At 42.9% G+C, this 24,352-nt stretch overlaps 1 protein-coding gene across 3 annotated transcripts in view; it reads left to right on the forward strand.

The window, feature by feature from the left end:
* The window catches only part of VWA8 (von Willebrand factor A domain containing 8), a 686,916-nt gene that overhangs the window by 54,127 nt on the left and 608,437 nt on the right, over positions 1–24,352 (forward strand). The gene's annotated exons all lie outside the window — the stretch shown is intronic.

Raw genomic sequence — 24,352 nt, forward strand, 5'->3', positions numbered from 1 at the left:
ATGCACACCCTGTGTATGGGTGTAACATGTTATGAAAGGTGAACTTATCCTTTAACCACTTTAATACCCAGCCATAGTCATATGACGTCCACAGATGGGATCTCCCATCCTCGGCGGGCGTCATATGACGTCCTCGGCTTCCCGCCGCTACTGCGGGCCCTCGGGTGCCCGTGGAACAGCCATCTGGGATCTGGCTTGTCCCACGGGACACAGCCCCTCCCCGATCAGGGTAAAGAGCCAATGAAATTGTCTCTTTACCACGTGACCAGCTGTGTCCAATCACAGCCAGTCACAAATGTCAACAAACCTGAGGGTAACAGCTGTTACTGGATTCTCCTCCTCACACACCGATCCAGTGTGAGGAGGAGATCGCGGTTAACAGTGAGTTACCACATTACTGTGAATTTACTGTGCCCAGATTGCCCACCCTGAATAAAGAGGACCTGTCATCCATCCATCCCATCAGAAGTACCTGTCCTGTGAGCCCATCAGAAGTACCTGTCCTGTGAGCCCATCAGAGTAACTATCTGCAGCCCATTGGTCCCTGGCGTTCAGCCCATTAGTCCCTGGCGTTCAGCCCATTAGTCCCTGGCGTTCAGCCCATTAGTCCCTGGCGTTCAGCCCATTAGTCCCTGGCGTTCAGCCCATTAGTCCGTGACGTTCAGCCCATTAGTCCGTGACGTTCAGCCCATTAGTCCGTGACGTTCAGCCCATTAGTCCCTGGCGTTCAGCCCATTAGTCCCTGGCGTTCAGCCCATTAGTCCCTGGCGTTCAGCCCATTAGTCCCTGGCGTTCAGCCCATTAGTCCCTGGCGTTCAGCCCATTAGTCCCTGGCGTTCAGCCCATTAGTCTGTGACGTTCAGCCCATTAGTCCCTGGCGTTCAGCCCATTAGTCCCTGGCGTTCAGCCCATTAGTCCCTGGCGTTCAGCCCATTAGTCCCTGGCGTTCAGCCCATTAGTCTGTGACGTTCAGCCCATTAGTCCCTGACATGCAGCCCATCAGTGTCACCCATCATACAGCCACTATGTCCAGAAAAGTATATACTCCAGAAGAGGCATATCAAATACTGAGTCTGTCCGATGAGAGCAGCGAGGAGGTCTCACATCCAGTTACAGTTCTGATTCCTGATTCTGGTTTGGAATATGAGCCCGTCGAAGGCAGTACACCATCATCCGAATCAGAGGAGGAAGTAGTCCGTCCAAAAAGAAGACGGTCTGAAGACCAGGAAGCCACCAGCAGTGCCAGACACCCCAATGGCCAATCGGTAAATGCCAACGGCCCTAGACCCCAGGAGGAGAGGCCCAGTACAAGCGCTGCTAGACCCCAGGAGGAAAGGCCCAGTACAAGTGCGGGAATTTCACGCCAAAGAATGATGCCTTAGCAAACCCATTGTGGCTGCCTTCTAGCACAGGGTCAGCCACAATCCCCCCTTTCACAGCACAGCCAGGTGTGCAGGTCAACACTGAAGGTTTTTCTAAAATGGATTTTTTCAATTTATTTTTCCCTGACGAATTAGTTCAAGGCATTGTGGACCAAACCATTCTTTTTGCCCAACAATTCATAGAAAACAACCCCAGCTCAAGCTATGCCCGCCCTTTTGAATGGCGACCCCCTAACAGTGGAGGAGCTTAAATTGTTTTTAGGCCTAACACTCAAAATGGGGCTTACAAAAAACAAAAAGTGCATGCATTTTGGTCTATCAGCCCTATCCACCACATGCCAATTTTTTCATCTGTCATGTCCAGGTCCCGATATGAAATTATAATGCGCAGGCCCCCCCCGCGAAATCACCCAGACTGATAAATTATATAAAATTTGCCCCCTAATTGATTTTTTTTTTTTTCCAAGAGGTTTGCCGAACTTTATATCACTGACCAGAACATATCTGTGAACGAGTCCCTGGTCCATTTCACAGGCCGGCTGGGAATCGAGCAGTATATCCCCAGTACGAGGGCGAGGTACGGATTGAAGCTTAACAAGCTCTGTGAAAGCTCCACCCGATATGTGCATGCCTTCCGCATGTACGAAGGCAAAGACTCCCAGCTCCAGGCCCCTGAGTGTCTACAGTACATGGGAATAAGCGGGAAAATTCTCTGGGAGTTGGCATTCCCACTCTTGAAAAATGGGTGTCACATTTATATGGACAATTATTATACTAATTTGCCCCTTTTCCGCCACCTATACCTGAAGAATACTTTGGCCTGCGGTACAGCAAGGAAAAACAGAAAGGGCTTCCCACAGTGTCTAGTCACCACAAGGCTACAAACGGGGGGAATCCATAAGCTTGAGGAACGAGTAAGTGTTGACTGTGAAGTGGAGGGATAGGAAAGACATATACATCATGTCCACCATCCATGATGACACCTCGGTGGAACTTCGCAGAAGACGCGGTCCCGTTCGAAAGCCTTTCCTGTATCCACGAATACAATAAATTCATGGGGGGGGGGGTGTGTATTTAAATGATCAAATGTTGCAGACCTATCTGTCAACACAAAAATCCCTCTTCTGGTATAAAAAAATCGCAGTTTACTTTTTTCATTTGACAATTTACAATGCTTTCATCACCTACCAAAAATTGACGGAAACACCCAACACCTTCTTAAGTTTATTGAAGAAATTGTCACTGCCCTGATCTATCAATAAGGCTCCCCCCCCCCCAGAAAGCATTCGCTCCGATTGTGTCAGCAGACTACATGAGCGCCATTTTCCTGACAATAATCCACCATCAGCAACCAGAAGAGGACGCCAAAAAAACGTGTGTGCACCAAAAGAGGAGTTAGGAAAGACCCCAGTTTCCATTGTCCCCAATGTCCCTCCCAACCTGGCCTTTGCATTGGAGAATGCTTCAGACTCTATCACACTCTCGTAAACTATTAGCCCATTTTCCTAATAGACTGCCTTTTCCCCGTTTTCAATTTCTGTTTTGAATATTTCCCTGGTGCCTCAACCAACCATATCATTGCCTTCCATGTGAACTGACCCTGGCCTGTTTATCGACTATGCCTCTGCCTGCCGTCTGCATTGTTTATCCGCCATGTTTCTGCCTTTCATGTGAACTGACCCTGGACTATCGACTATGCCTCTGCCTACTTGTCTATTTCTGCCTTTTACCTGCACTGACCTCAGCCTGTTGACTATGTTGTTTTTTCCTGCCCCTTGGACTGATCTTTCACTCTGCTACACAGGGGTCTCACATGTGAGGGGCTCCAGATGTGTGTTCTGAGTTGAGAAAAACGTTTTTGGTTTTCTGTGTTCCTGGAACAGGGTCTGGTTGTCCGGAGGCTTCAAAGAGATTTGGGTGGGAGAAGCCTCTATCCCTGATGGTGCTGCCTGAACAAATACTTTGACTGTGCTGACAATATCTCTGCCTGCACTGACCCAGGCCATGTGCCTGTTGCTTGGACCAATACTTTAGCTGTACTGACCATATCTCTGCCTGCTGCCTGTACTAACTATGGACAGTATTCCTGCCTGCTGCATGGACGATCCTTTTGCTGCTGCTGACAACATCCCTGCCTGCTACCTGGACCAATTCTTCGGCTGTGCAGACATTTCTACCTGTACTGACTATGGACAGTATTCCTGCCTGCTGCCTGTTTTGTTGTCGCTGTTCACGTTCCTGCCTGCTGCCTGGACCGGTGCTCTCCTCTGTGGACCACTGCACTACTAAAACCGCAGGTAATGTTTTCTTTACCCTTTGCTCAGCAGAATGTATTTTGATTTGTAATTGGTATGTACAGTACATGCTATGTGTTAGAAGTATGAAGGGCCTTCAACAATGTGGTAGGTTGGCAGGAATTTATGTGTGATTTATGCTCCTAAAACGCCTGACGGAGCTACTTGGATGTTGGGCCTCCTGTATGTGGCCAGGCTATGTAAAAGTCTCACACATCTGGTATCGCCATACTCAGGAGGAGTATCAGAATATATTTTGGGGTCTCATTTTTGCTATGTACATGCTGTGTGTTGGAAATGTCGGAAAAAAAAAAAGTTTTCATTTTTTTTCCACATTTTCCAAAAACTTCTGGAAAAAAATGAACCATTCCAAAGACTCTTTATGCCTCATAGATTATACATTTGGGTGTTAGCTTTCAAAAATTGGGTCATTTTGTGGGCTTTCCATTGTCCTGGTGCTCCAGGGCCTTCAAAAGTGTGATAGGTTGTCATCAAATGAGATGTGCAATTTCTTTTTCTATAATGCCTGGAGGTGCTACTTGGATGTTGGGCCTCTGTATGTGGCCAGGCTGTGTAAAAGTCACACATGTGGTATCGATATGCTCAGGAGGAGTAGCAGAATGTATTTTAGGGTGCCATTGCAAGTATGCATGTGCTGTGTGAGAGAAATAACTTGTTATGACAATTTTGTGTAAGAAAAAAAAAAAAATTTTGAGAAAAATTGTGGGAAAAAATGACAACTTCAAAAAACTCACCATGCCTCTTACAAAATACCTTGGAATGTCTACTTTCCAAAAAGGGGTCATTTGGGGTTTTTTTGTTAGGGATGCACCAATACCATTTTTTTTTTTTTTTTTTTTTTTTTTTTTTTTTTTTTTAGTACTCGCCATTAACGATACCTACGGCAACTGTTTTGTTTACACTTCAGCTGTCAGCAATGGTACAAAGCATTGAAAAGTCATTTACAAATGAAAGAAATTGATTTTGTTTTTTAATTTTGCGCTTTTTTTATGTGAAATGTGTAAATATATGTTAATATATATGTATGAAAATATTCAGTAACAAAGCAAACGAAAAAAAAAAAGTTTTAATTGTTTATCGTTTATAAAATAGACGTGAACAAAAAAAAAGCAGGAAAATAATTAAATGGAGGAGAATAAGGCGTTAATTAAGGCTGATTAGAGTAAATTAAGGGTTAATAAGGGGTTAAACAGAGGAACATTTTTTCCATCCCCACTGACAGCTCAAAGAACCGAACCTGAAAGTATTGGTTTCAGGTATCGGTGCATTTCCACGAGTACCAATACTTGCAAATACTCTGTATCGGCACCGATACTAGTATCTGTGCAACCCTAGTATTTGTATTTTCCTGGCTTGTTAAGGCCTTAAGAAATGAGATAAGCCTTTAGTACATCAAGCGTGATCAATTTTCAATGATTTGCACCATAGCTTGTATATGCTATAACTTTCACAGAGACTAGATAATATACACTAATTTGGGTTATTGTTATTAAAGATGTGTAGCAGTATAAATTTTAGCCCAAATTTATGAAGAAAAATTACTTCTTTGCAAAAAGTGTTTTTTTTTTTTTCAAAATTTTCAAAATTTTCTCTTTTTTTCGTTTATATTACAAAAAAAACCAAAAAAAAACAGAAGTGATTAAATACCACCAAAAGAGAGCTCTGTTTGTGAGAAAAAGATGATAAAAATTTTGTTTGGGTACTGTGTAGGATGACTGAGTAATTGTCATTCAAAGTGTGAGAGCGCTGAAAGCTGAAGTTTGGTCTGGTCAGGAAGGGTGTATAAATGCCCTGTATTGAAGTGGTTAAATGGAGCACAGACAGCAATAAAAAAAATCTAAAACTAAAAAAAATTGCCTTTACTTATACTTTAATGGTTTCAGTTGATTTTCGTATATATACAGTAGTTATAGTGTGTATGTAAAGTATGTTATCATTCAGTTGTTTGCTTCTTTGTTAATGCCTAACAACTGTATCTTTATGTCTTTAAATTGGTTTGTTCTGGATGCTTAATTGTGTTTGATTTCTCTTCTTGGAATATGTTAAGGCAGCTGCACTGTGGAAACTTCCTTAGTACTTAGTGTGCCTACAGCAGTTCTGATTCTCCCCCATGAGACCTACAGCTTAAAGCAGCTCTAACCTAATTTGTTTTTCTCTTGGTATTTAGCTAATGCAAATATTAATGAACAAATCTATTACAATATTATTTTTGGCAGTGTAATCATTTCTTGGCATGACCCAGTTGTAAATTATATAAACTGAAATGTTGGATGATAAGACATACAGTATGACATTACAGTATGCAATGCCAATTTCTTAAATATGGCAGAAACATTCTAACACAATCTACTATCTTTTTCTTTTGGATCACCCAGAGGGTTAATGAATAACAAAGTATTCAGAACACAGTATTTGAACAGGCCAGCCCTCTTTTAGGTGATTACAGAACAGTCACAGACATTTTACAATACGTGGCAAAATGTACATAATTTTTTTTAACTTGCAGGTTTTTAATTCTTTCATATGCTTTTAAATGGTACCACAGATGCCTAATATAGCAGTATTGCTTCCAAATACCAGGCTGAAAATTGTACAACTAAATACCTTTCATTCTGAATACTGTATCTGATCATATTTTAAGTTTTATTAAAATGTAAATCCCTGTCAATATGATAAAAGGAGCAGAGGGGTTGGGACTTTATATGAAGTACGTGGTTGCAATTGAATAGATTAGTGAATATAACAAGATGTTTATTAGTTCATATACATGTATGTACAAACATAATCTCTGTATCAAGTTCTGAAACTGTTAAACATGATAATAACATTGGTATCCATTAGTATCACAAGGTTAAAATTCCACAATTCACCAAAATATTTGGATGTGGCATGGATGAGCACTGATGTGGCATGGATGAGCACTGATGTGGCATGGATGAGGCATAAATGAGCCATGGATGGGGATGGATGAGCATGAATGCGGATGGATGAGGCAGGAATTGGCACAGATCAGTGCTGTGGGCACTTCAGATCCAGCCCACAGTGCTGCTGCACTCAATCGCTCCCCTCTCCACGCACACTGTACCGATCGGTATGGAGAGGGGAAGAGCTGAACTGGGCATTCTCCGTCTTGTCGACAACTTATCGCTCTGGTATTTGACAGAGGGATTACGTGGTAAAGGGCCCCTGTCAATTTCCCTTTACCATGATCCGTGATGGACATTCCCAGGTGCGTGGGCATACTATGACGCCCCCCCAGAGTTATCCAACCACGCTGTAGCCATCATTCGGCTTTGGCCCGGTCAGTAAGTGGTTAAATTATAACTGTTAATTGCATATGCGTACAATAAAGCATTTCATTTGATATATAATTTTAAAGGACGTGTTCTTAAGCGAACATTGCCATGGCATGCATTGAACTGCTGTCTGTGGTGCTGAACAGTGCACAATTCTTTACATTGTTTCCAGTTGCTGCTCTTCCTTAGCTGTATTCACTGCTATTTTTGTAAAGCTTTTAGTGTACATATTTTTAGTATTTTGTTATATCATGACCTCAGTTATTACTTTGGTTATCACTAGTATTTCATCGATTTTGAGGTTTAAAGCTGAATTTCACATCGCAGTGTATATATATTTTCTGCAAACCAATATCTATAAAAGTATAACGTGCTAAACATATACAGCATTCCAGCCATTTTATTCTAACGGTTATTTAGAAATGAGTTTTTTGAGATAGGATGTATTTAAGATGCTGATTAACAGGTTGGTATTTATTTGCTTGCTTCTTTTTGAAGCATTTGATAAGCAAGTTGTTTGCTCTTATAGTCCACTAATCATTCCAGAATGCATGCATTCATCATTATTGTTAGTGACTGTATGAACTTGGTGTTACTAAACTCAGGACCCTGCATTCACTATATCTGGTCTCCCACAGTACATGGCAATGTAATTATTTTAGCAAATATAAACTGCTAAATATCTTTTCTCAGTACAGATGTGCTCATAAGTTTACATACCCTGGCAGAATTTATGATTTCTTGGCCATTTTTCAGAGAATATGAATGATAACATAAAAACTTTTCTTTCGCTCTTGGTTAGTGTTTGGCTGAAGCCATTTATTATCCATCAACTGTTTACTCTTTTTAAATCATAATCACAACAGAAACTACCCAAATGACCCTGATCAAAAGTTTACGTACCCCAATTCTTAATACCGTGTATTGCCCCCTTTAATGTCAATGACAGCTTGAAGTCTTTTGTGGTATTTGTGGACGAGGCTCTTTATCTTCTCAGATGGTAAAGCTGCCCGTTCCTCTTGGCAAAAAGCTTCCAGTTCCTGTAAATTCTTGGGCTGTCATGCATGAATGTTTGAGATCTCCCCAGAATGGCTCAATGATATTGAGGTCAGGAAACTGAGATGGCCACTCCAGAACCTTCACTTTATTGTGCTATAGCCAATGACAGGTGGACTTGGCCTTGTGTTTTGGATCATTGTCATGTTGGAATGTCCAAGTACGTCCCATGCGCAGCTTCCTGGCTGATGAATGCAAATGTGCCTCTAGTATTTTTTGGTTTAAAACAGAACTTCTGGTTTCATGTAAAAAAATCCTAGAATAAAATGAATATGTAATAAGCCCAGATTTGTGAGGACAGATGAGATAATCAGGACTTGCGTATCAAACATAGATGGACTCTGCAGCCATTGTAAGTTTTGTTACAGCATTGAGGAAAGCTGATCCCAGAGCACATAAACATAATGACCCATTCAGCCAAATTTTCCATTTGGACACTGGTGTACAAATAATACAAGCATAGGTGTGCGCACAGGGTGTGCTGGTGTGCCTGGGCACACCCTAATCACCCCATGCGGTGTAGATTCCCCCTGCTGCCCCCCCGAAGTGCTGCCAGCCCCCTCCTGTTGCAGGATGGAGAGCTGGGAAAGGGGCTGGTTAATATGTCAGTTACTGGCCGCTTCCTTTTCTAAATGAACACAGTGAGTGATCAATACTGATCATTCACTGTGTTCATTCATAACTAAAGCATAGTTACTATGCTTCAGTTTGTGAATGAACAGGAAGCCACTTAGCACAGAGCACTTCATATTCATTAACTGTACAGTGCAGCTGAGGCTGCAGAGAAAGGTACTGGGGGGAATCCCTGTCCTCAATCGCCCCTTTTTCTTTCTCAAATTTAAAATGTCAGGGGTCTGTTTAGACCCCTGATATTTCACCAAAAAATAAAGCATAAAACAGTAAAATAATAATAATTAAAAAAAAAAACTACTGACACCGTCCTCTGCTCTACTGACATTGTCCACTGCTCTACTGACTGACACCAACTACTGCCCTACTGATACCATCCATGTATTAATACATTTTAAAATGTCTGTTTACATTAAGAGTGTGTGTGTGTGTGTGTGTGTGTGTGTGTGTGTGTGTGTATGTGTGTGTAATATAAATAAATATATATGCAACAGGCTGTGCACACTTTTGAATACAACATATAATACATGTTTCTGCTTAGAGCCTTTTATTTGCAGACAATATGATCCTTGCTACTTCAGTGTTCATAGAAACTGTAAGTCATAGAAAACCAGAGGCCCTTGAGATTCTTTAATGATTACCATCCTAAGCTTTGATTTATATTTACTTAAAGTCAGAAATGGTCCATAAGCAATTGATTCATCTTCTAGCCATGGAAATGTTCCCCAAAGCCATTAATAAACTCTTGTTGATCTTCTAATAGATTATAATTAGAAATTCTCTTGATAATTTATCTGTATTCTCTTATAGTCCTATTTACCTTTTTAATTCATGTCTAAATGATCATATCTATAGTTTCTAGTGAGATTATGTAAATTGCTCAGGCTGTTTAAATGTATTGGATTTGAGAAATAATCATAGATTCGATTCCATTTTGTCCAATACAGTACAAATTCACATATACCCTCAGTGGAAGCAAAGGTTTTAATCAAATATTTTAATTAGGGTGATAAATGTGTTGGCAGCACAGTGGCTCAGTTGTTAGCCCTTCTGCCAAGCAGCACTAGGGTCTCCAGGTCGAATCCCAACCACAGCACTCCCTGCCTGGAGTTTGCATGTTCTCCCTCTGCCTGTGTGGGTTTTCTCCGTGTACTTCGGTTTTCCTCCCACACTCCATGTGAATGTACAATATATACAGTATGTATGTGAAGAGCTGTGTAAATTGACAGTGTTATATAAGTACCTGTAATCAATAAATAAATTGTGTGCATATGTTTAACCACTTGACAACTGGGCACTTAAACCCCCTTCCTAACCAGACCAATTTTCAGCTTTTGGTGCTCTCACATTTTGAATGACAATTACTCAGTCATGCAACACTGTATCTATATGAAATTTTTGTCCTTTTTTTCACACAAATGGAGCTCTCTTTTGGTGGTATTTAATCACCGCTGGGTTCTTTATTTTTTGCGCTGTAAAAGAAAAAAGACCGAAAAATCTGTAAAAAAAATACATTTTTCTTCATTTCTGTTATAATATTTTGCAAATTAGTAATTTTTCTTCATATATTTTGGCCAAAATTTATACCGCTACATATCTTTGGTAAAATTAACCCAAATCGGTGGATATTATTTGGTCTTTGTGAAAGTTATAGAGTCCAAAAGCTATGGTGCGAATATCTGAAAATTGATCACACCTGAAGTACTGACGGCCTATCTAAATTCTTGAGACCCTAACATTCCAGAAAAGTACAAATACCCCCCAAATGACCCCTTTTTGGAAAGAAGACATTCCAAGGTATTTAGAAAGATGCATGGTGAGTTTTTTGAAGTTGTCATTTTTTCCCACAATTCTTTGCAAAATCAAGGTTTTTTTTTTTACTTTTTTTTTTCCCACAAAATTGTCATATTAGCAGGTTATTTCTCACACACAGCATATGCATACCACAAATTACACCCCAAAACACATTCTGCTATTACTCCCGAGTACGGCGATACCACATGTGTGAGACTTTTACACAGCGTGGCCACATACAGAGGCCCAACATGCAGGGGAGCACCTTCAGGCGTTCTGGAGCACCCAGGCCAATTCAGACATTTCTCTCCTACATGTAAAAATCATCATTTATTAGCTAGAAAATTACATAGAACCCCAAAACATTATATATGGTTTTTTAGCAAAGACCCTAGAGAATACAATGGCGGTCGTTGCAACTTTTTATCTCACACGGTATTTGCGCAGCAATTTTTTTAACGCTTTTTTTGGAAAAAAAACTGTTTTGTGCTTTACAAAAACCAAAACAGTAAAGTTAGCCTAATGTTTTTGCATAATGTGAAAGATGAAGTTACGCCGAGTAAATAGATACCCAACATGTCACCTTTGAAAATTGCACGCGCTTGTGGAATGGCGCCAAACTTTGCTACACAAAAATCCCCATAGGCGACGCTTAAAAATTTTTTACTGGTTACATGTTTTGAGTTACAGAGGAGGTCTAGGGCCAAAATTATTGCTCTCACTCTACCGATCGCAGTGATTCCTCACATGTGTGGTTTGAACACCGTTTTCATATGTGGGTGGGACTTACGTATGCGTTCGCTTCTGCATGCGAGCACACAGGGACAGGGGCGCTTTAAAAATTTTTTTTTTTTTTTTTTATTGTTCATTTTACTTTATTTATTTTAGTTTGATGCTTTTTTCCAAAGAAAAAATTTTGGACCACTTTTATTCCTATTACAAGGAATATAAACATCCTTGTAATAGGAATATGGCATGACAGGTCCTCTTTACAGTGAGATATGGGGTCAATAAGACCCCACATCTCACCTCTAGGCTGGGAAGCCTGAAATAAAGAAAAAAAAAAAAAAAACGATCCTGGCTTCGATCGTAGCGGTGAGTCGGTAGAAGCGCGGGAGGGGGGGACATCCCTCTCGCCTCCCGTAAGAACGATCAAGCAGTGGAACAGCTGCTATGATCATTCTCATGATGTAGGGAATCGCCGGCTGAAAAAGCTGATATCTGAATGATGCCTGTAGCTGCAACCATCATTCAGATATCCCCGCACAAAGTCAAGGACGTTGTATGACGGCCGGCGGGCGGGAAGTGGTTAAAACGCTTTTTTTTTTTTTTTTAACACAAAGTTGTCCATTTATACAATATTTCTACCACATAACATGTACATACCAAAAATGACACCCCAAAATAGATTCTCCTACTCCTCCTGAGTACGGCGATACCACATGTGTGAGACTTCCACAGCCTGGCCACATACAGAGGCCGAGTACAGCCGAGCATGGCAGGGTATGGCGGGGGCATGGCAGAGTATGGCGGGGGCATGGCAGAGTATGGCGGGGGCATGGCAGAGTATGGCGGGGGCATGGCAGAGTATGGCGGGGGCATGGCAGAGGCATGGCAGAGTATGGCGGGGGCATGGCAGAGTATGGCGGGGGCATGGCAGAGTATGGCGGGGGCATGGCAGAGTATGGCGGGGGCATGGCAGAGGCATGGCAGAGTATGGCGGGGGCATGGCAGAGTATGGCGGGGGCATGGCAGAGTATGGCGGGGGCATGGCAGAGTATGGCGGGGGCATTGCAGAGTATTGCACAGCATTGCAGAGTATTGTGGGGGCATTGCAGAGTATTGCACAGCATTGCAGAGTATTGTGGGGGCATTGCAGAGTATTGCACAGCATTGCATAGTAGTAGGGATGGCTGAGCATGGATGGATGGATGGCTGGATGTCTCTGTGCAGCGCTGTGGGCACTACACATACAGCCCACAGCGCTGCAGCTATCCATCCATCCCCCTCTCCTCCACAGTGTACCGATCGGTACACAGGAGGGGAGGAGAGGAACTGGCGTCATCAGATTTGACGGCACGATCACATGGTAAACGGCCGCGATCAGCGGCCATTTACCGGGATCCGTGATGCGCCGGGTCCTCTGGACCTGGCGGTCACGGATGTGTTCGGGTGCGCACCCCAGGGGGCGTGCGAGAGGGGAATTCTGGGAGGACGTCATAGTACGTCCTCCCAGAGTTATCCAACCGCCCTGCAGCCGTCATTCGGCTATGGGCCGGTTGGTAAGTGGTTAAAGAATTCACTGCATGCTGTGAGCTTCTCACACTGTGCATTATAAGCTTCATCAAATCAGATACAGCCCACCTCATTTCATGGTTGGAGGATGTCCAGCATCACCTAGCTCTTTTCTCCCCAGCCAGACCTGGCCTGCTCCATTCATTTGTTGGTTTTCAGTTCTTTCAATCATAGAAGCTTGGTTCACACCTATGCGTTCTTTGGTGCTTTTTGCAGACATTCACTACAGTTCATTTCACATGGTTTCCAATGGGATATGTTCACATCTATGCTTTTTTCAACCATTGCGTTTTTAGAAAGGGTCAGGGACTTTTTTAAACGCAAAACGGTGCTTTTTTTTGGTTAAATAGACTTCAATGGAGAGGCTTCAGAAAAGCATGTAGTGCCTTTTTTTACTGTGATTTTGCCACGTTTTTTAATCTGTCCAACAACAAATTGGCCCCCAAAAAAAACCCTAAAAAACGCAAATCGTGGTAAAAACGCACTGCAGAAACAACCAAAAGCAAACTGCATAGGCGTGAACTGAGTCTTAGTGGGCATTATTTAGGATGGTCTGTATATAAATGCAGTCTGTTTAGGAATGTCCACTCCTACAGACATCCTTTGACATTTGTATACCCTCCAAAGAGCCGGTCCACTGCTTGCATCAGGGAGTACTGATGCCAAATGCTGTGCAGTTTTCCAGAAGCTATGGACAACAGCCTTCCAGCCCCTCCCTCCAGCCATGATCTGCCAGCATTAGATATAACATTACTTACAGTATCTCACAAAACTGAGTACACCCCTCACATGTTTGTAAATATTTTATTATAGCTTTTCATGTGACAATACTGAAGAAATTACACTTTGCTACAATATAAAGTAGTGAGTGTACAGCTTGTATAACAGTGTAAATTTGCTATCACCTAAACATAACGCAACACACAGCCATTAATGTCTAAACCGCTGACAACAAAAGTGAGTACACCCCTAAGTAAAAATGTCCAAATTGGGCCTGAATTATGTCAATATTTTGTGTGGCCACCATTATTTTCCAGCACTGCCTTAACCTTTTTGGGCATGGAGCTCACCAGAGCTTTACAGGTTGCCACTGGAGTCATCTTCCACTCCTCTATGATGACATCACAGAGCTGGTGGATGTCAGAGACCTTGCGATCATCCACCTTCCGTTTAAGGATGCCACACAGATGCTTAATAGGGTTTAGGTCTGGAGACATGCTTGGCCAGTCCATCACCTTAACCCTCAGCTTATTTAACAAGGTAGTGGTGGTCTTGGAGGTGTGTTTGGGGTCGTTATCATGTTGGAATACTGCCCTGCAGCCCAGTCTCCAAAGGGAGGGGATCATGGTCTGCTTCAGTATGTCACAGTACATGTTGGTATTCATAGTTCCCTTAATGAACTGTAGCTCCCCAGTGTCGGCAGCACTCATGCAGCCCCAGACCATGACACTCCCACCACCATGCTTGACTGTAGGCAAGACACACTTGTCTTTGTACTCCTCACCTGGTTGCCCCCACACATGCTTGACAACATCTGAACCAAATAAGTTTTATCTTGATCTCATCAGACCACAGGACATGTCTTGTCTTCAGCGAACTGTTTGCGGGCTTCCTTGTGCATCATCTTTAGAAGAGGCTTTCTTCTGGAACGACAGCCATGCAGACCAATTTGATGCAGTTTGGAGCATAAAGTCTGAACACTGACAGGCTGACCCCCCACCTTTGCAGCAATGCTGGCAGCTCTCATAGGTCTATTTCCCAAAAACAACCTCTGCATATGATGCTGATCATGTGCACTCAACTTCTTTGATCGACCATGGCGAGGCCTGATCTGAGTGGAACCTGTCTTGTTAAACCGCTGTATGGTCTTAGTCTCCATGCTGCAGCTCCTTTTCAGGGCGTTGGCAATCTTCTTATAGCCTAGGCCATCTTTATGTAGAGCAACAATTCTTTTTATCAGATCCTCGGAGAGTTGTTTGCCAAGGGGTGGCATGCTTGCAGATGGGGTTCTTTCTCAAAGTGGGGGTATTTCTATAAGTGGGAGCACTTCTGACTCATCATCTAAAGGTCTCATCTGAAAATATCATCTTTGTCCCCCCACAGGTATGCTCTTACTGCTGCAACTCCAGCTAGAATCGCTTTACTGAAAACTGTTTCCCATGTTCCTTTTAACTCTGGTATGCTTTTTTGCTTAACCATCTGTAGACTGTCCACATTACTATTGTTTTTGTTTCCTCCCTATTCCTTTCCTTAAATTATGGCCTCCTTATCTTTATTAGCTATGCACCTATAAGTCTGTTTCTGAAGTGAGATTTTTTCTTGGTATAGCCAGCCTTGTTTTATTAACTCCCTGATTAGCAATTTGAAGCACCCTACTCCCCATCCTAGCAGTATATAACTAGGCATCTCTTGGGAAAGGCACGTTTGTCAAGGGGTGGCACGCTTGCAGATGGGGTTCTTTCTCAAAGTGGGGGTATTTCTATAAGTGGGAGCACTTCTGACTCTGCACTTCAGCGAATGCACACAGCGAAGGAACACGAGAAAACACCTTGAAAAATACAATACAGGTGACTTTGTTTACACTTTCAGCTCTTCCTCCCCCTTCTAAAATGCAATGTCTACCACTCCTTCTGACAGCTGTGTCTTCTATCCTTAAACTAACTCTCCTGCAGGCCTTTTCTCCACCCCACACCTTTATATATATCACCCTCACTTCTATCCTCTCCATATTACTGCACTCACCAACTCCGGCTAATTCTAAATCCACACACTCCATACTCCAAACCACTGGGGCATGTCCCTTCTTATAAATCTCATTCCCGCATTACTCCCTCACCCTTCTGCTTTTTCTATCCTCTGGTGATGTAGCTTCAAACCCTGGGCCTCCTTCATCTAACTGTACTCAACACACCCATTATCGTACACCCTCTGGCTGCAGCCGCAACGCACACAATCTAGTTCCCATTTCTCTTCTTCCCAAGACCAGACTGCCTTTCTCTTGCGCCCTTTGGAATGCTCGCTCTGTCTGTAACAAACTCACCTCCCTCCACGATCTCTTTATCGCTAACTCATTTAATCTACTCGCCGTTACCGAAACCTGGCTTAACGAACCCGACACTGCATCTTCTGCTCTATCCCACGGTGGTCTTCTTTTGGACTCACTCCCCCAGACCCAGTGGATGCAAAGGAGGGGGTGTTGGAATCCTTTTAGACCCACATAGCACCTTTCAAGTGCTTCACCCACCTCCCACTCTGTCACGCTCCTCATTTGAGGCGCACTGCATTTGTCTCTTCTCCCCAGTTTCTGTAAGGATAGCTGTGATCTACCGGCCCCCTGGTCCAGTATCATCCTTTCTTGATGACTTCTCTGCCTGGCTACCCTACTGTTTCTCTTCTGAAATCCCCACAATCATTCTTGGGGACAACAACATCCCTACTAATACTAACATTCCTGCAACTTCCAAACTTCTCAGTCTAACCTCCTCCTTTGACCTGAAGCAATGGATACATGCTCCTGATCACTCTGAAGGCAATACCCTTGACCTTGTCTTTTCCCATCTATGCACTCAATGTAACCTCTCCAACTATACTTACCCTCTCTCTGATTACTACCTTATTAACTTTACTCTCTCCCTCACCTCTGCCTCCTCACCCTCCATACACCTAACTGTTACCCGTAGAAACATTCGCCATCTCAACCCTTCTCTTCTCTTCTCTGTGACTGACCAACTCTATGACAAAATCGCACCTCTGTCCTGCACCAACCTAGCCACTTCTGTCTATAACACTTCACTTCTAGCCTCATTGGATACACTGGCCCCCCTCACTACATACAGAATCAGGCCCCATCCCCTTCAACCCTGGCAAACAAATACTAGAAGCCTGAAAAAACACAGCCGTGCTCTCGAGTGCCTGTGGCGTAAGACGAAGTCCCAGAAAGATTTCAGCCAGTATAAATCTGCCCTCCAAAAATACAGTTCCAGCCTCCTCACTGCCAAGCAGACCTATTTCATCACTCATTAAAAACTTATCATTCCGTCCCCGTCAACTCTTCTCTACCTTCAACTCTCTACTTCGCCCTCCACTGCCTCCACCCCACTAACTCACTCACTGCCCAAGAGATCACCAATCACTTCAAACAGAAGATTGATACAATTTGCGAGGACATCTCTACTGTTCAGATACCCTCCATGCTTTACACCTCATGTCCACAGGTACAATCATTACTTCCTCCTTTCAACCCCACCACTATAGACTAGGTTGCTAAATTACTTGCTAACGTCCATCTTACCACCTGCCCTCTGTATCCTGTTCCCTCACAAATGCTAAATTCACCCTCTAGCTCTATTCTACACTCTCTAAGGCACATCTTCAATCTCTCCCTCTTTTCTGGCTTCTTCCCCAACTCTTTAAAACATGCACTTGTCAGCCCCATACTTAAAAAGCCCTCACTGTACCCATCCAATCTTAACAACCTACGCCCAATCTCCTTGCCCCCCTTTTTATCCAAACTCCTTGAACGTCTAGTCTACAACCGAATGAGCATCCACCTTGCTGATAATAGCTTTCTTGGTCTCCTTCAGTCTGGATTTCGTCCTCAACATTCCAGAGAAACTGCTCTCCTAAAACTAACAAACGATCTACTAACGGCCAAAACTTAGGGACACTATAATGTACTCCTACTCCTGGTCCTCACTGCTGCCTTTGATATGGTTGACCACCCCCTCCTCCTCAAAAAACTCCATGCCTTTGGTCTCCATGGCTGTACTCTTTGCTGGTTCTCTACCTACTTATTTAACCGCACCTTTAGCGTTATCTACAATTCTACTTCCTCCTCGCCTCTTCCCTTCTCTGTTGTGGTCCCCCAAGGTTCTGTTCTTGGACCTCTCCTATTTTCAATCTACACCTCCTCCCTGGGTCAGCTGATAGCCTCCCATGGCTTCCAATACCATCTCTATGCTGACGACACTCAAATCTATTTCTTTACCCCTCAACCCACTTCTTCAGTCTCCTCATGTATCACTATTATACTATCAGATATATCAGTCTGGATGTCGCACCACTTCCTCAAACTTAATCCAACCAAAACCGAACTTATAATTTTTCCTCCCCCACATGCCACTTCCTCTGATCTCTCTGTTAAAATTGATGGCACAACTATCAGCCCATCCCCACATGTCTTCCACAATGTTGTAAAGAGCTGTGCAAACTGTTGGCGCTATATAAATCCTGTACAATAATAATACTGAACTTCCAGTGACCAGTATGAGAGAGTGAGAGCGATAACAACAAATTTAGCACACCTGCTCCCCAGTCACATCTGAGACATTGTAACACTGAGTCATGTGGCACAGGGGATTGAAAATGGCTAATTGGGCCCAATTTGGACATTTTCACTTAGGGGTGTACTCACTTTCGTTGCCAGCGGCAAGTTGCCAGTGGTCATGGACGGAGGATTAGGTAGGCAGATGTATAAGGTAGATAATCACACCCTGTGTGGCTAAAAAATAACTTTTATTAAAAACGACAGGTACTCACAAATATAGCACTACAACCTTAGTGCTGGGAATGGATGGTGTGATACAAATCATAAGGCATGTAAGGTGGCTGCAGTGACGTCCTGGGGTACTCCCGCACGCGTAACGTCCTATAAGGGACTTCCTCAGCGGTAGTGGAGTCCCAAACGCCAAATGAGTAAATATATAAAGCTACTAATTACATTCACATAAATCGTCCAATCACTTAGGGCCACTCAGAGGTTAAGGAATCGCTTCCTATAGCAACCGTGACGTCATCGACGGCATGACGCCCGGTCACGTGACTCGACAGATCCGGAAGATACTTCCTATTTACACCTACAGACTACCATAACAGCCGTGACGTCGTTGACGACACGACGCCCAGACATGTGACCTACACACATTATGAGCAGTAGCTGGAACACATGAGAGAGAGAGAGACTCCACCCTCACCAATAAGCCCTCCCTATGGAACACATTGGGAAATTATTTATTGATCTGAAATAAAACAATTTAAATCAAATTCGACATTGAGCCCCATGGGTACCCCCACCTGGGTCTCATAGACCCAGAAGGACTCCCGGCGGCTCAATTGCCGGATGAAATCCCCCCCCCTCCAGACTCTTCCCTTGGCGTGGGTAAGGGTGTGTTTGGAAGTTCTGAGGTAGAGGGAACAGGACGCGATTGATCCAAATTCACATCACAAGGTTTTGTCTGCCGTTTATACACATTCCCGTTCCCAAAATCTTCCAAATCCCTTATACATTTTTTCTTCTTTTTTTTTTTGTGTTTCGAAGTCCAATTTGATGAGTCTATTTTTTTAACTCAGCTGATAATCTGAGGAATTCTTCTGATTCCTTATGTGACTCAATTGAGCTCCTAAGTTCTCTAATCTGGGTTTCTAGCTGTGTCATTTTTCGTAGATTCCGTGACAACAAAAAAATCAACCAGTTCCAGGCCTTTACTGGTGAAGAAATACCCACATTCCTTCATGGATTCATCATCCATAAGGCCGTCGTTAGGAGGTAATTCACACCTAAGTCGCCAAACAGGCTAAGGGTAATGTCATAAAACATAAAGAATTTGTTGCTACGGCAACAAAGAAAATGTATCAAATTAAGGATTTTATAACATATTCTACATCAGGGGTAGTGTATATTATGGAGTGCGACTGTGGCCTCCAATATGTAGGGAGAACATCCAGACCTCTGCATATACGAATCGGAGAACATGTGACTAATATCAAAAAAGGTTTGATCACACACAACATCTCCAAACATTTCAAGTTATGTTACGGTCGCAACCCAGCAAAATTATTCTAGGGGGTTGAGAAAGTGACCCCGCACTGGAGGGGGGGGGGGGGGATTTAATCCGGCAATTGAGCCGCCGGGAGTCCTTCTGGGTCTGAGACCCAGGTGGGGTACCCATGGGGCTCAATGTTGAATTTGATTTAAATTGTTTTATTTCAGAATGATAAATAATTTCCCCCTGTGTTCTATCAGATTTAATTTTAACCACTTCACATCCAGGCCATTTCTGACACTTCGCTCCTACATGTCAAAAATCATCATTTCTTTGCTATAAAATTAGATAGAACCCCCAAACATTATATATGTTTTTTTAGCAGAGACCCTAAAGAATACAATGGCGGTCATTGCAACTTTTTATCTTGCACGGTATTTGCGCAGCAATTTTTCAAACGCGTTTTTTTTGAAAAAAAAACAGTTTCATGCTTTAAAAAAAAACAAAACAGCAAAGTTAGCCAAATTTTTTTGCATTGTGTGAAAGATGAAGTTACGCCGAGTAAATAGATACCTAACATGTCACGCTTCAAAATTGCACACGCTCGTGGAATGGCGCCAAACTTTGGTACTTAAAAATCCCCATAGGCGACGCTTTAACATTTTTTACTGGTTACATGTTTTGAGTTACAGAGGAGGTCTAGGGCCAAAATTATTGCTCTCGCTCTAACGTTCGCGGCGATACCTCACATGTGTGGTTTGAACACCGTTTTCATATGTGGGCGGGACTTACGTATGCGTTCGCTTCTGCGTGCGAGCTCACGGGGACAGGGGCGCTTTAAAAATTTTTTTTTTTTTTTTTATTGTTAATTTTACTTAAAAATTTTTATTTTTACACTTTAAAAAAATTTTTTTTTTTTTGATCACTTTTATTCCTATTACAAGGAATGTAAACATCCCTTGTAATAGGAATATGAGACGATCAGTCCTCTTTACAGTGAGATATGGGGTCAATAAGACCCCACATCTCACCTCTAGGCTGGGAAGCCTAAAATCAAAAAAAAAAATAAAACGATCGCCGCTTCACAGCTGAAGCGGCGCCGTTTTTTTGAATGCAGAGGCCGGGCGTGACGTCATAACATCGCGCCCGGCCTCCGAACGATCATAGAGACTCCGGCGACCATCTGGTCCGCCGGAAATCTCTATGGTGAACATCCGGCGCCGGCGGATCCGCTATCCGACTCACCGATCGCTGAGGTGAGTCGGTAGTAGCACCGGAGGGCGGCGGGAGGGGGGGGACGTCCCCTCCCGCCGCCCGTAAGAACGATCAAGCGGCGGAACAGCCGCTATGATCGTTCTTATGGTGTACGGAATCGCCGGCTGAAAATGCCGGTATCTGAATGATGTCTGTAGCCTCAGACATCATTCAGATATAAGCCCCGAAAGTCGAGGACGTCATATGACGTCCTCCGGATGTCAAGTGGTTAAGTATATTTTACAGAATATTTCTATATATTTATATAGGAGTTATTTATTATGTCTGGGTTGTTAACACATGTTTGGAGATTGAAAGGTGTTGATATATTGCACTAGTGTCAAAAGGTGGCTGCGATTATGTCTTTTTTAATCAGTTAAGGATTGTCTATTCCTTTATTTCTTTTTAATCTATTGTACCAATTTTTCACATGGATAACAATAATGTAGTTTAGTTATCCATCTGACTATTCCGGGTATTGAACTTGTGGGTGATGGTTTAGTCTTTAGCCATCTATAGCTGCATATACTCCCAGCCTCCTTATCTGTTGCAGAGAGCGGGTCTATTATGGGCGGTCTGTGGCTTGGCTTATCTGTCTCTTTGGGAATGGCTCCATAGGGAGGGCTTATTGGTGAGGGCAGAGTCTCTCTCCCTCATATGTGTTCCAGCTACTGCTCATAATGTGTGTAGGCCACATGTCTGGGCATCGTGTCGTCAACGACGCCATGGCTGTCATGGTAACCTGTAGGTGTAAATTGGAAGTATCTTCCTGATCTGTCGGGTCACGTGACCGGGCGTCATGCCGTCGATGATGCCACGGTTGCTATAGTAACCTGACTCTTACAATAGGAAGTGATTCCTTAACCTCTGAGTGGCCCTAAGTGATTGGACGATTTTCGCTGGAGCTGGATTACCCATGTGAATATAATTAGTGGCTTTATATATTTACTCATTTGGCATTTGGGACTCCACTACTGCTGAGGAAGTACCTTATAGGACGATACGCGTGTGGGAGTTCCCCAGGACGTCACTGCAGCCACCTTACATGCCTTATGATTTGTATCACACCATCCATCCCAGCACTAGGGTTGTAGTGCTATATTTGTGAGTACCTGTCGTTTTTAATAAAAAGTTATTTTTTAGCCACACAGTGTGCACTATGTATACTTTTATGTTACATGTTACCACTGTTGAAAATGGACATATTACTGAATGCCGTCTTATAAAAGGGTGTGATTATCTACCTTATCCATCTGCCTACCTAATCCTCCATCCATTACCACTGAGAGTGGTGAATGCCTGCTTTGACCTACCTGTTAATTTAGGGGTCTATTAACTGAGGTGATCATTTTGGCTAGCTGGTGGTGGAATCACAGATTGCGTTGCACCTTATGAACATTTATGACCACTCTTATCACTGCAGAGGAGATTTCTTTCTATTTACCCTGATAGTTTTCTCTTAAGTGGACTCGCAAATGTTTTTTTACAATATGAGTAAATTGCCAGTTTGCTGGTAGTGTTTTTAGCGCTGCACTGTTATTTTATTCTATTATTTTAAAGGGTTTGTATATTTACCTTAGTGTTCAGCTGCTTGAGTGTTAGTGATTTTGCGCTGACTGAATTTTTGTGGTTTTTCTAATATTTTATGTCACACTGTATTTGTGCAGCAGTGTTTTAAACACAACTTTTTGGGAAAAGGGACACTTTCATGAATTTAAAAAAAAAACAAACCGTAAGGTTAGCCCAATTTTTTTGTATAATGTCAAAGATGATGTTACGCCGAGTAAATGGATACCAAACATGTGACGCTTTATAATTGCACGCACTCGTGGAATGGCGATAAACTACAGTACCTAAAAATCTCCATAGGTGACGCTTGAAATTTTTTTTACGGTTACCAGGTTAGAGTTACAGAGGAGGTCTAGTGCTAGAATTATTGCTCTCGCTCTGATGATCACGGTGATACCTCACATGTGTGATTTGAACACCGTTTACATATGCGGGCGCAACTTCCGTATACGTTTTCTTTGGGGCGCTTTAAAAATGTTTTATTTTTCTTATTTATTTTATTTATTTTTATAATAATAAATTGTGTTAAAAAAAAAGATCACTTGAATGAATGTAAACATCCCTTGTGACAGTAATAGGTGGTGACAGGTACTCTTTATGGAGGGATCGGGGGTCTAAAAGACCCCCAATCCCTCTTTTGCACGGCAAAGTATTCAGATCGCCATTTTTGGCGATTCTGAATACTGTATATTTTTTTAAAACCGGCGCCATTGGCAGCCGAGTATACGGGAAGTGACGTCATGACATCCCTTCCGTGTTTACTGTTAGGAGACTGTAAAGAAGCTGCTTACAGCTTCGTTCCAGTCTGTCCCTAGCCGCCGGAGGTGGCGGATTGTTGATCGGGCCTCCCGGTGGAACGGGAGGCCCGGTAAGAGCGGCGGGAGGGGGGACGTCCCCTCCCGCTCCTCCGGTATAACAGCTGAGCGGCTTTTAGCCGCTTTGGTTGTTATCCCTGGAAAGCCGATCGCCTGGTCTAAAAAACAGTACTGGGATGATGCCTGCAGCTGCAGGCATCATCCCGGTATAACCCCCGAAAGCCGAGTACGCACATCTGCGTACGCTCGGCGGGAAGGGGTTAATTTAGAAGTACATATTGCAGTGTTGCAAGTATATTGCAGCATTTATTACTGCTGTAAGTGTAACTGCTCAGATAGATACTTGCACACTGATGGCGTTTGTAATTGGAGACGACATTGAGGAGGAAATCAGACTCACTTTCAGCGACAGAGGGGAAGAAGCCACTCCCTCTGCTGATGAATCAATAAAAAAATTATTTAAACTACATAAAAAGCTTACAATAAAACAACTAAATAGGAAATGGGACATTCTATCTCTAGAATCCTATATTGCTAAAGGTTTAATCCCCCGAGGGTTACGTGAGCGTGTCATTCGAGCAGAACATCTACATAATGAACGTTTTCTAACTAAATGGAAGCAGGAATGTATTGATCATGGTCTGTCCGTAATGAAACTCATAGTGGAGGAGGAAAAACTACAGGCTTCTGAGTTACAGTCACAAATTGAGGCTAGTCTGCAACAACTTGAACCCTTCGAGGACCAACTGCAATTTGAAAAACAAAATGAAATTTTGAAAAAAGTCATTAAAACACAAAAAAATTTAAGACACACTAAACAATCTAAATTCCAAAGGGATCTAGACGATTGGGCCCAGGGAGAAATCTTTGATCTGACTAAAATTAGGGGTAGAAGCACCTCAAGAAAAGGCCGACAATGGTCACGCTCCTCAACCAGAGGAACACCAAATACCTCAGAAAGCGATGAAGATACAGAAAGAATGGTTGGTTTTTTAGTAGAAGAATGCTCACATTTGGAAGTGACAACTGCTACCAAAGGGATCCTAAAAGCCCACAAGAGGAAGAGGAAAAGGAAAATACAAGAGTGCTGGGGACAGAGGAGAAACTACCAGGGCCAATACCCGGAGCCAGCAGAAATGACAGAAATAATCTCCCCACTATCATCAGACATCACTTCCTTAAACC

This window comes from Aquarana catesbeiana, linkage group LG02 (assembly GCF_042186555.1).
Source record: "Aquarana catesbeiana isolate 2022-GZ linkage group LG02, ASM4218655v1, whole genome shotgun sequence".
NCBI lineage: Eukaryota > Metazoa > Chordata > Amphibia > Anura > Ranidae > Aquarana > Aquarana catesbeiana.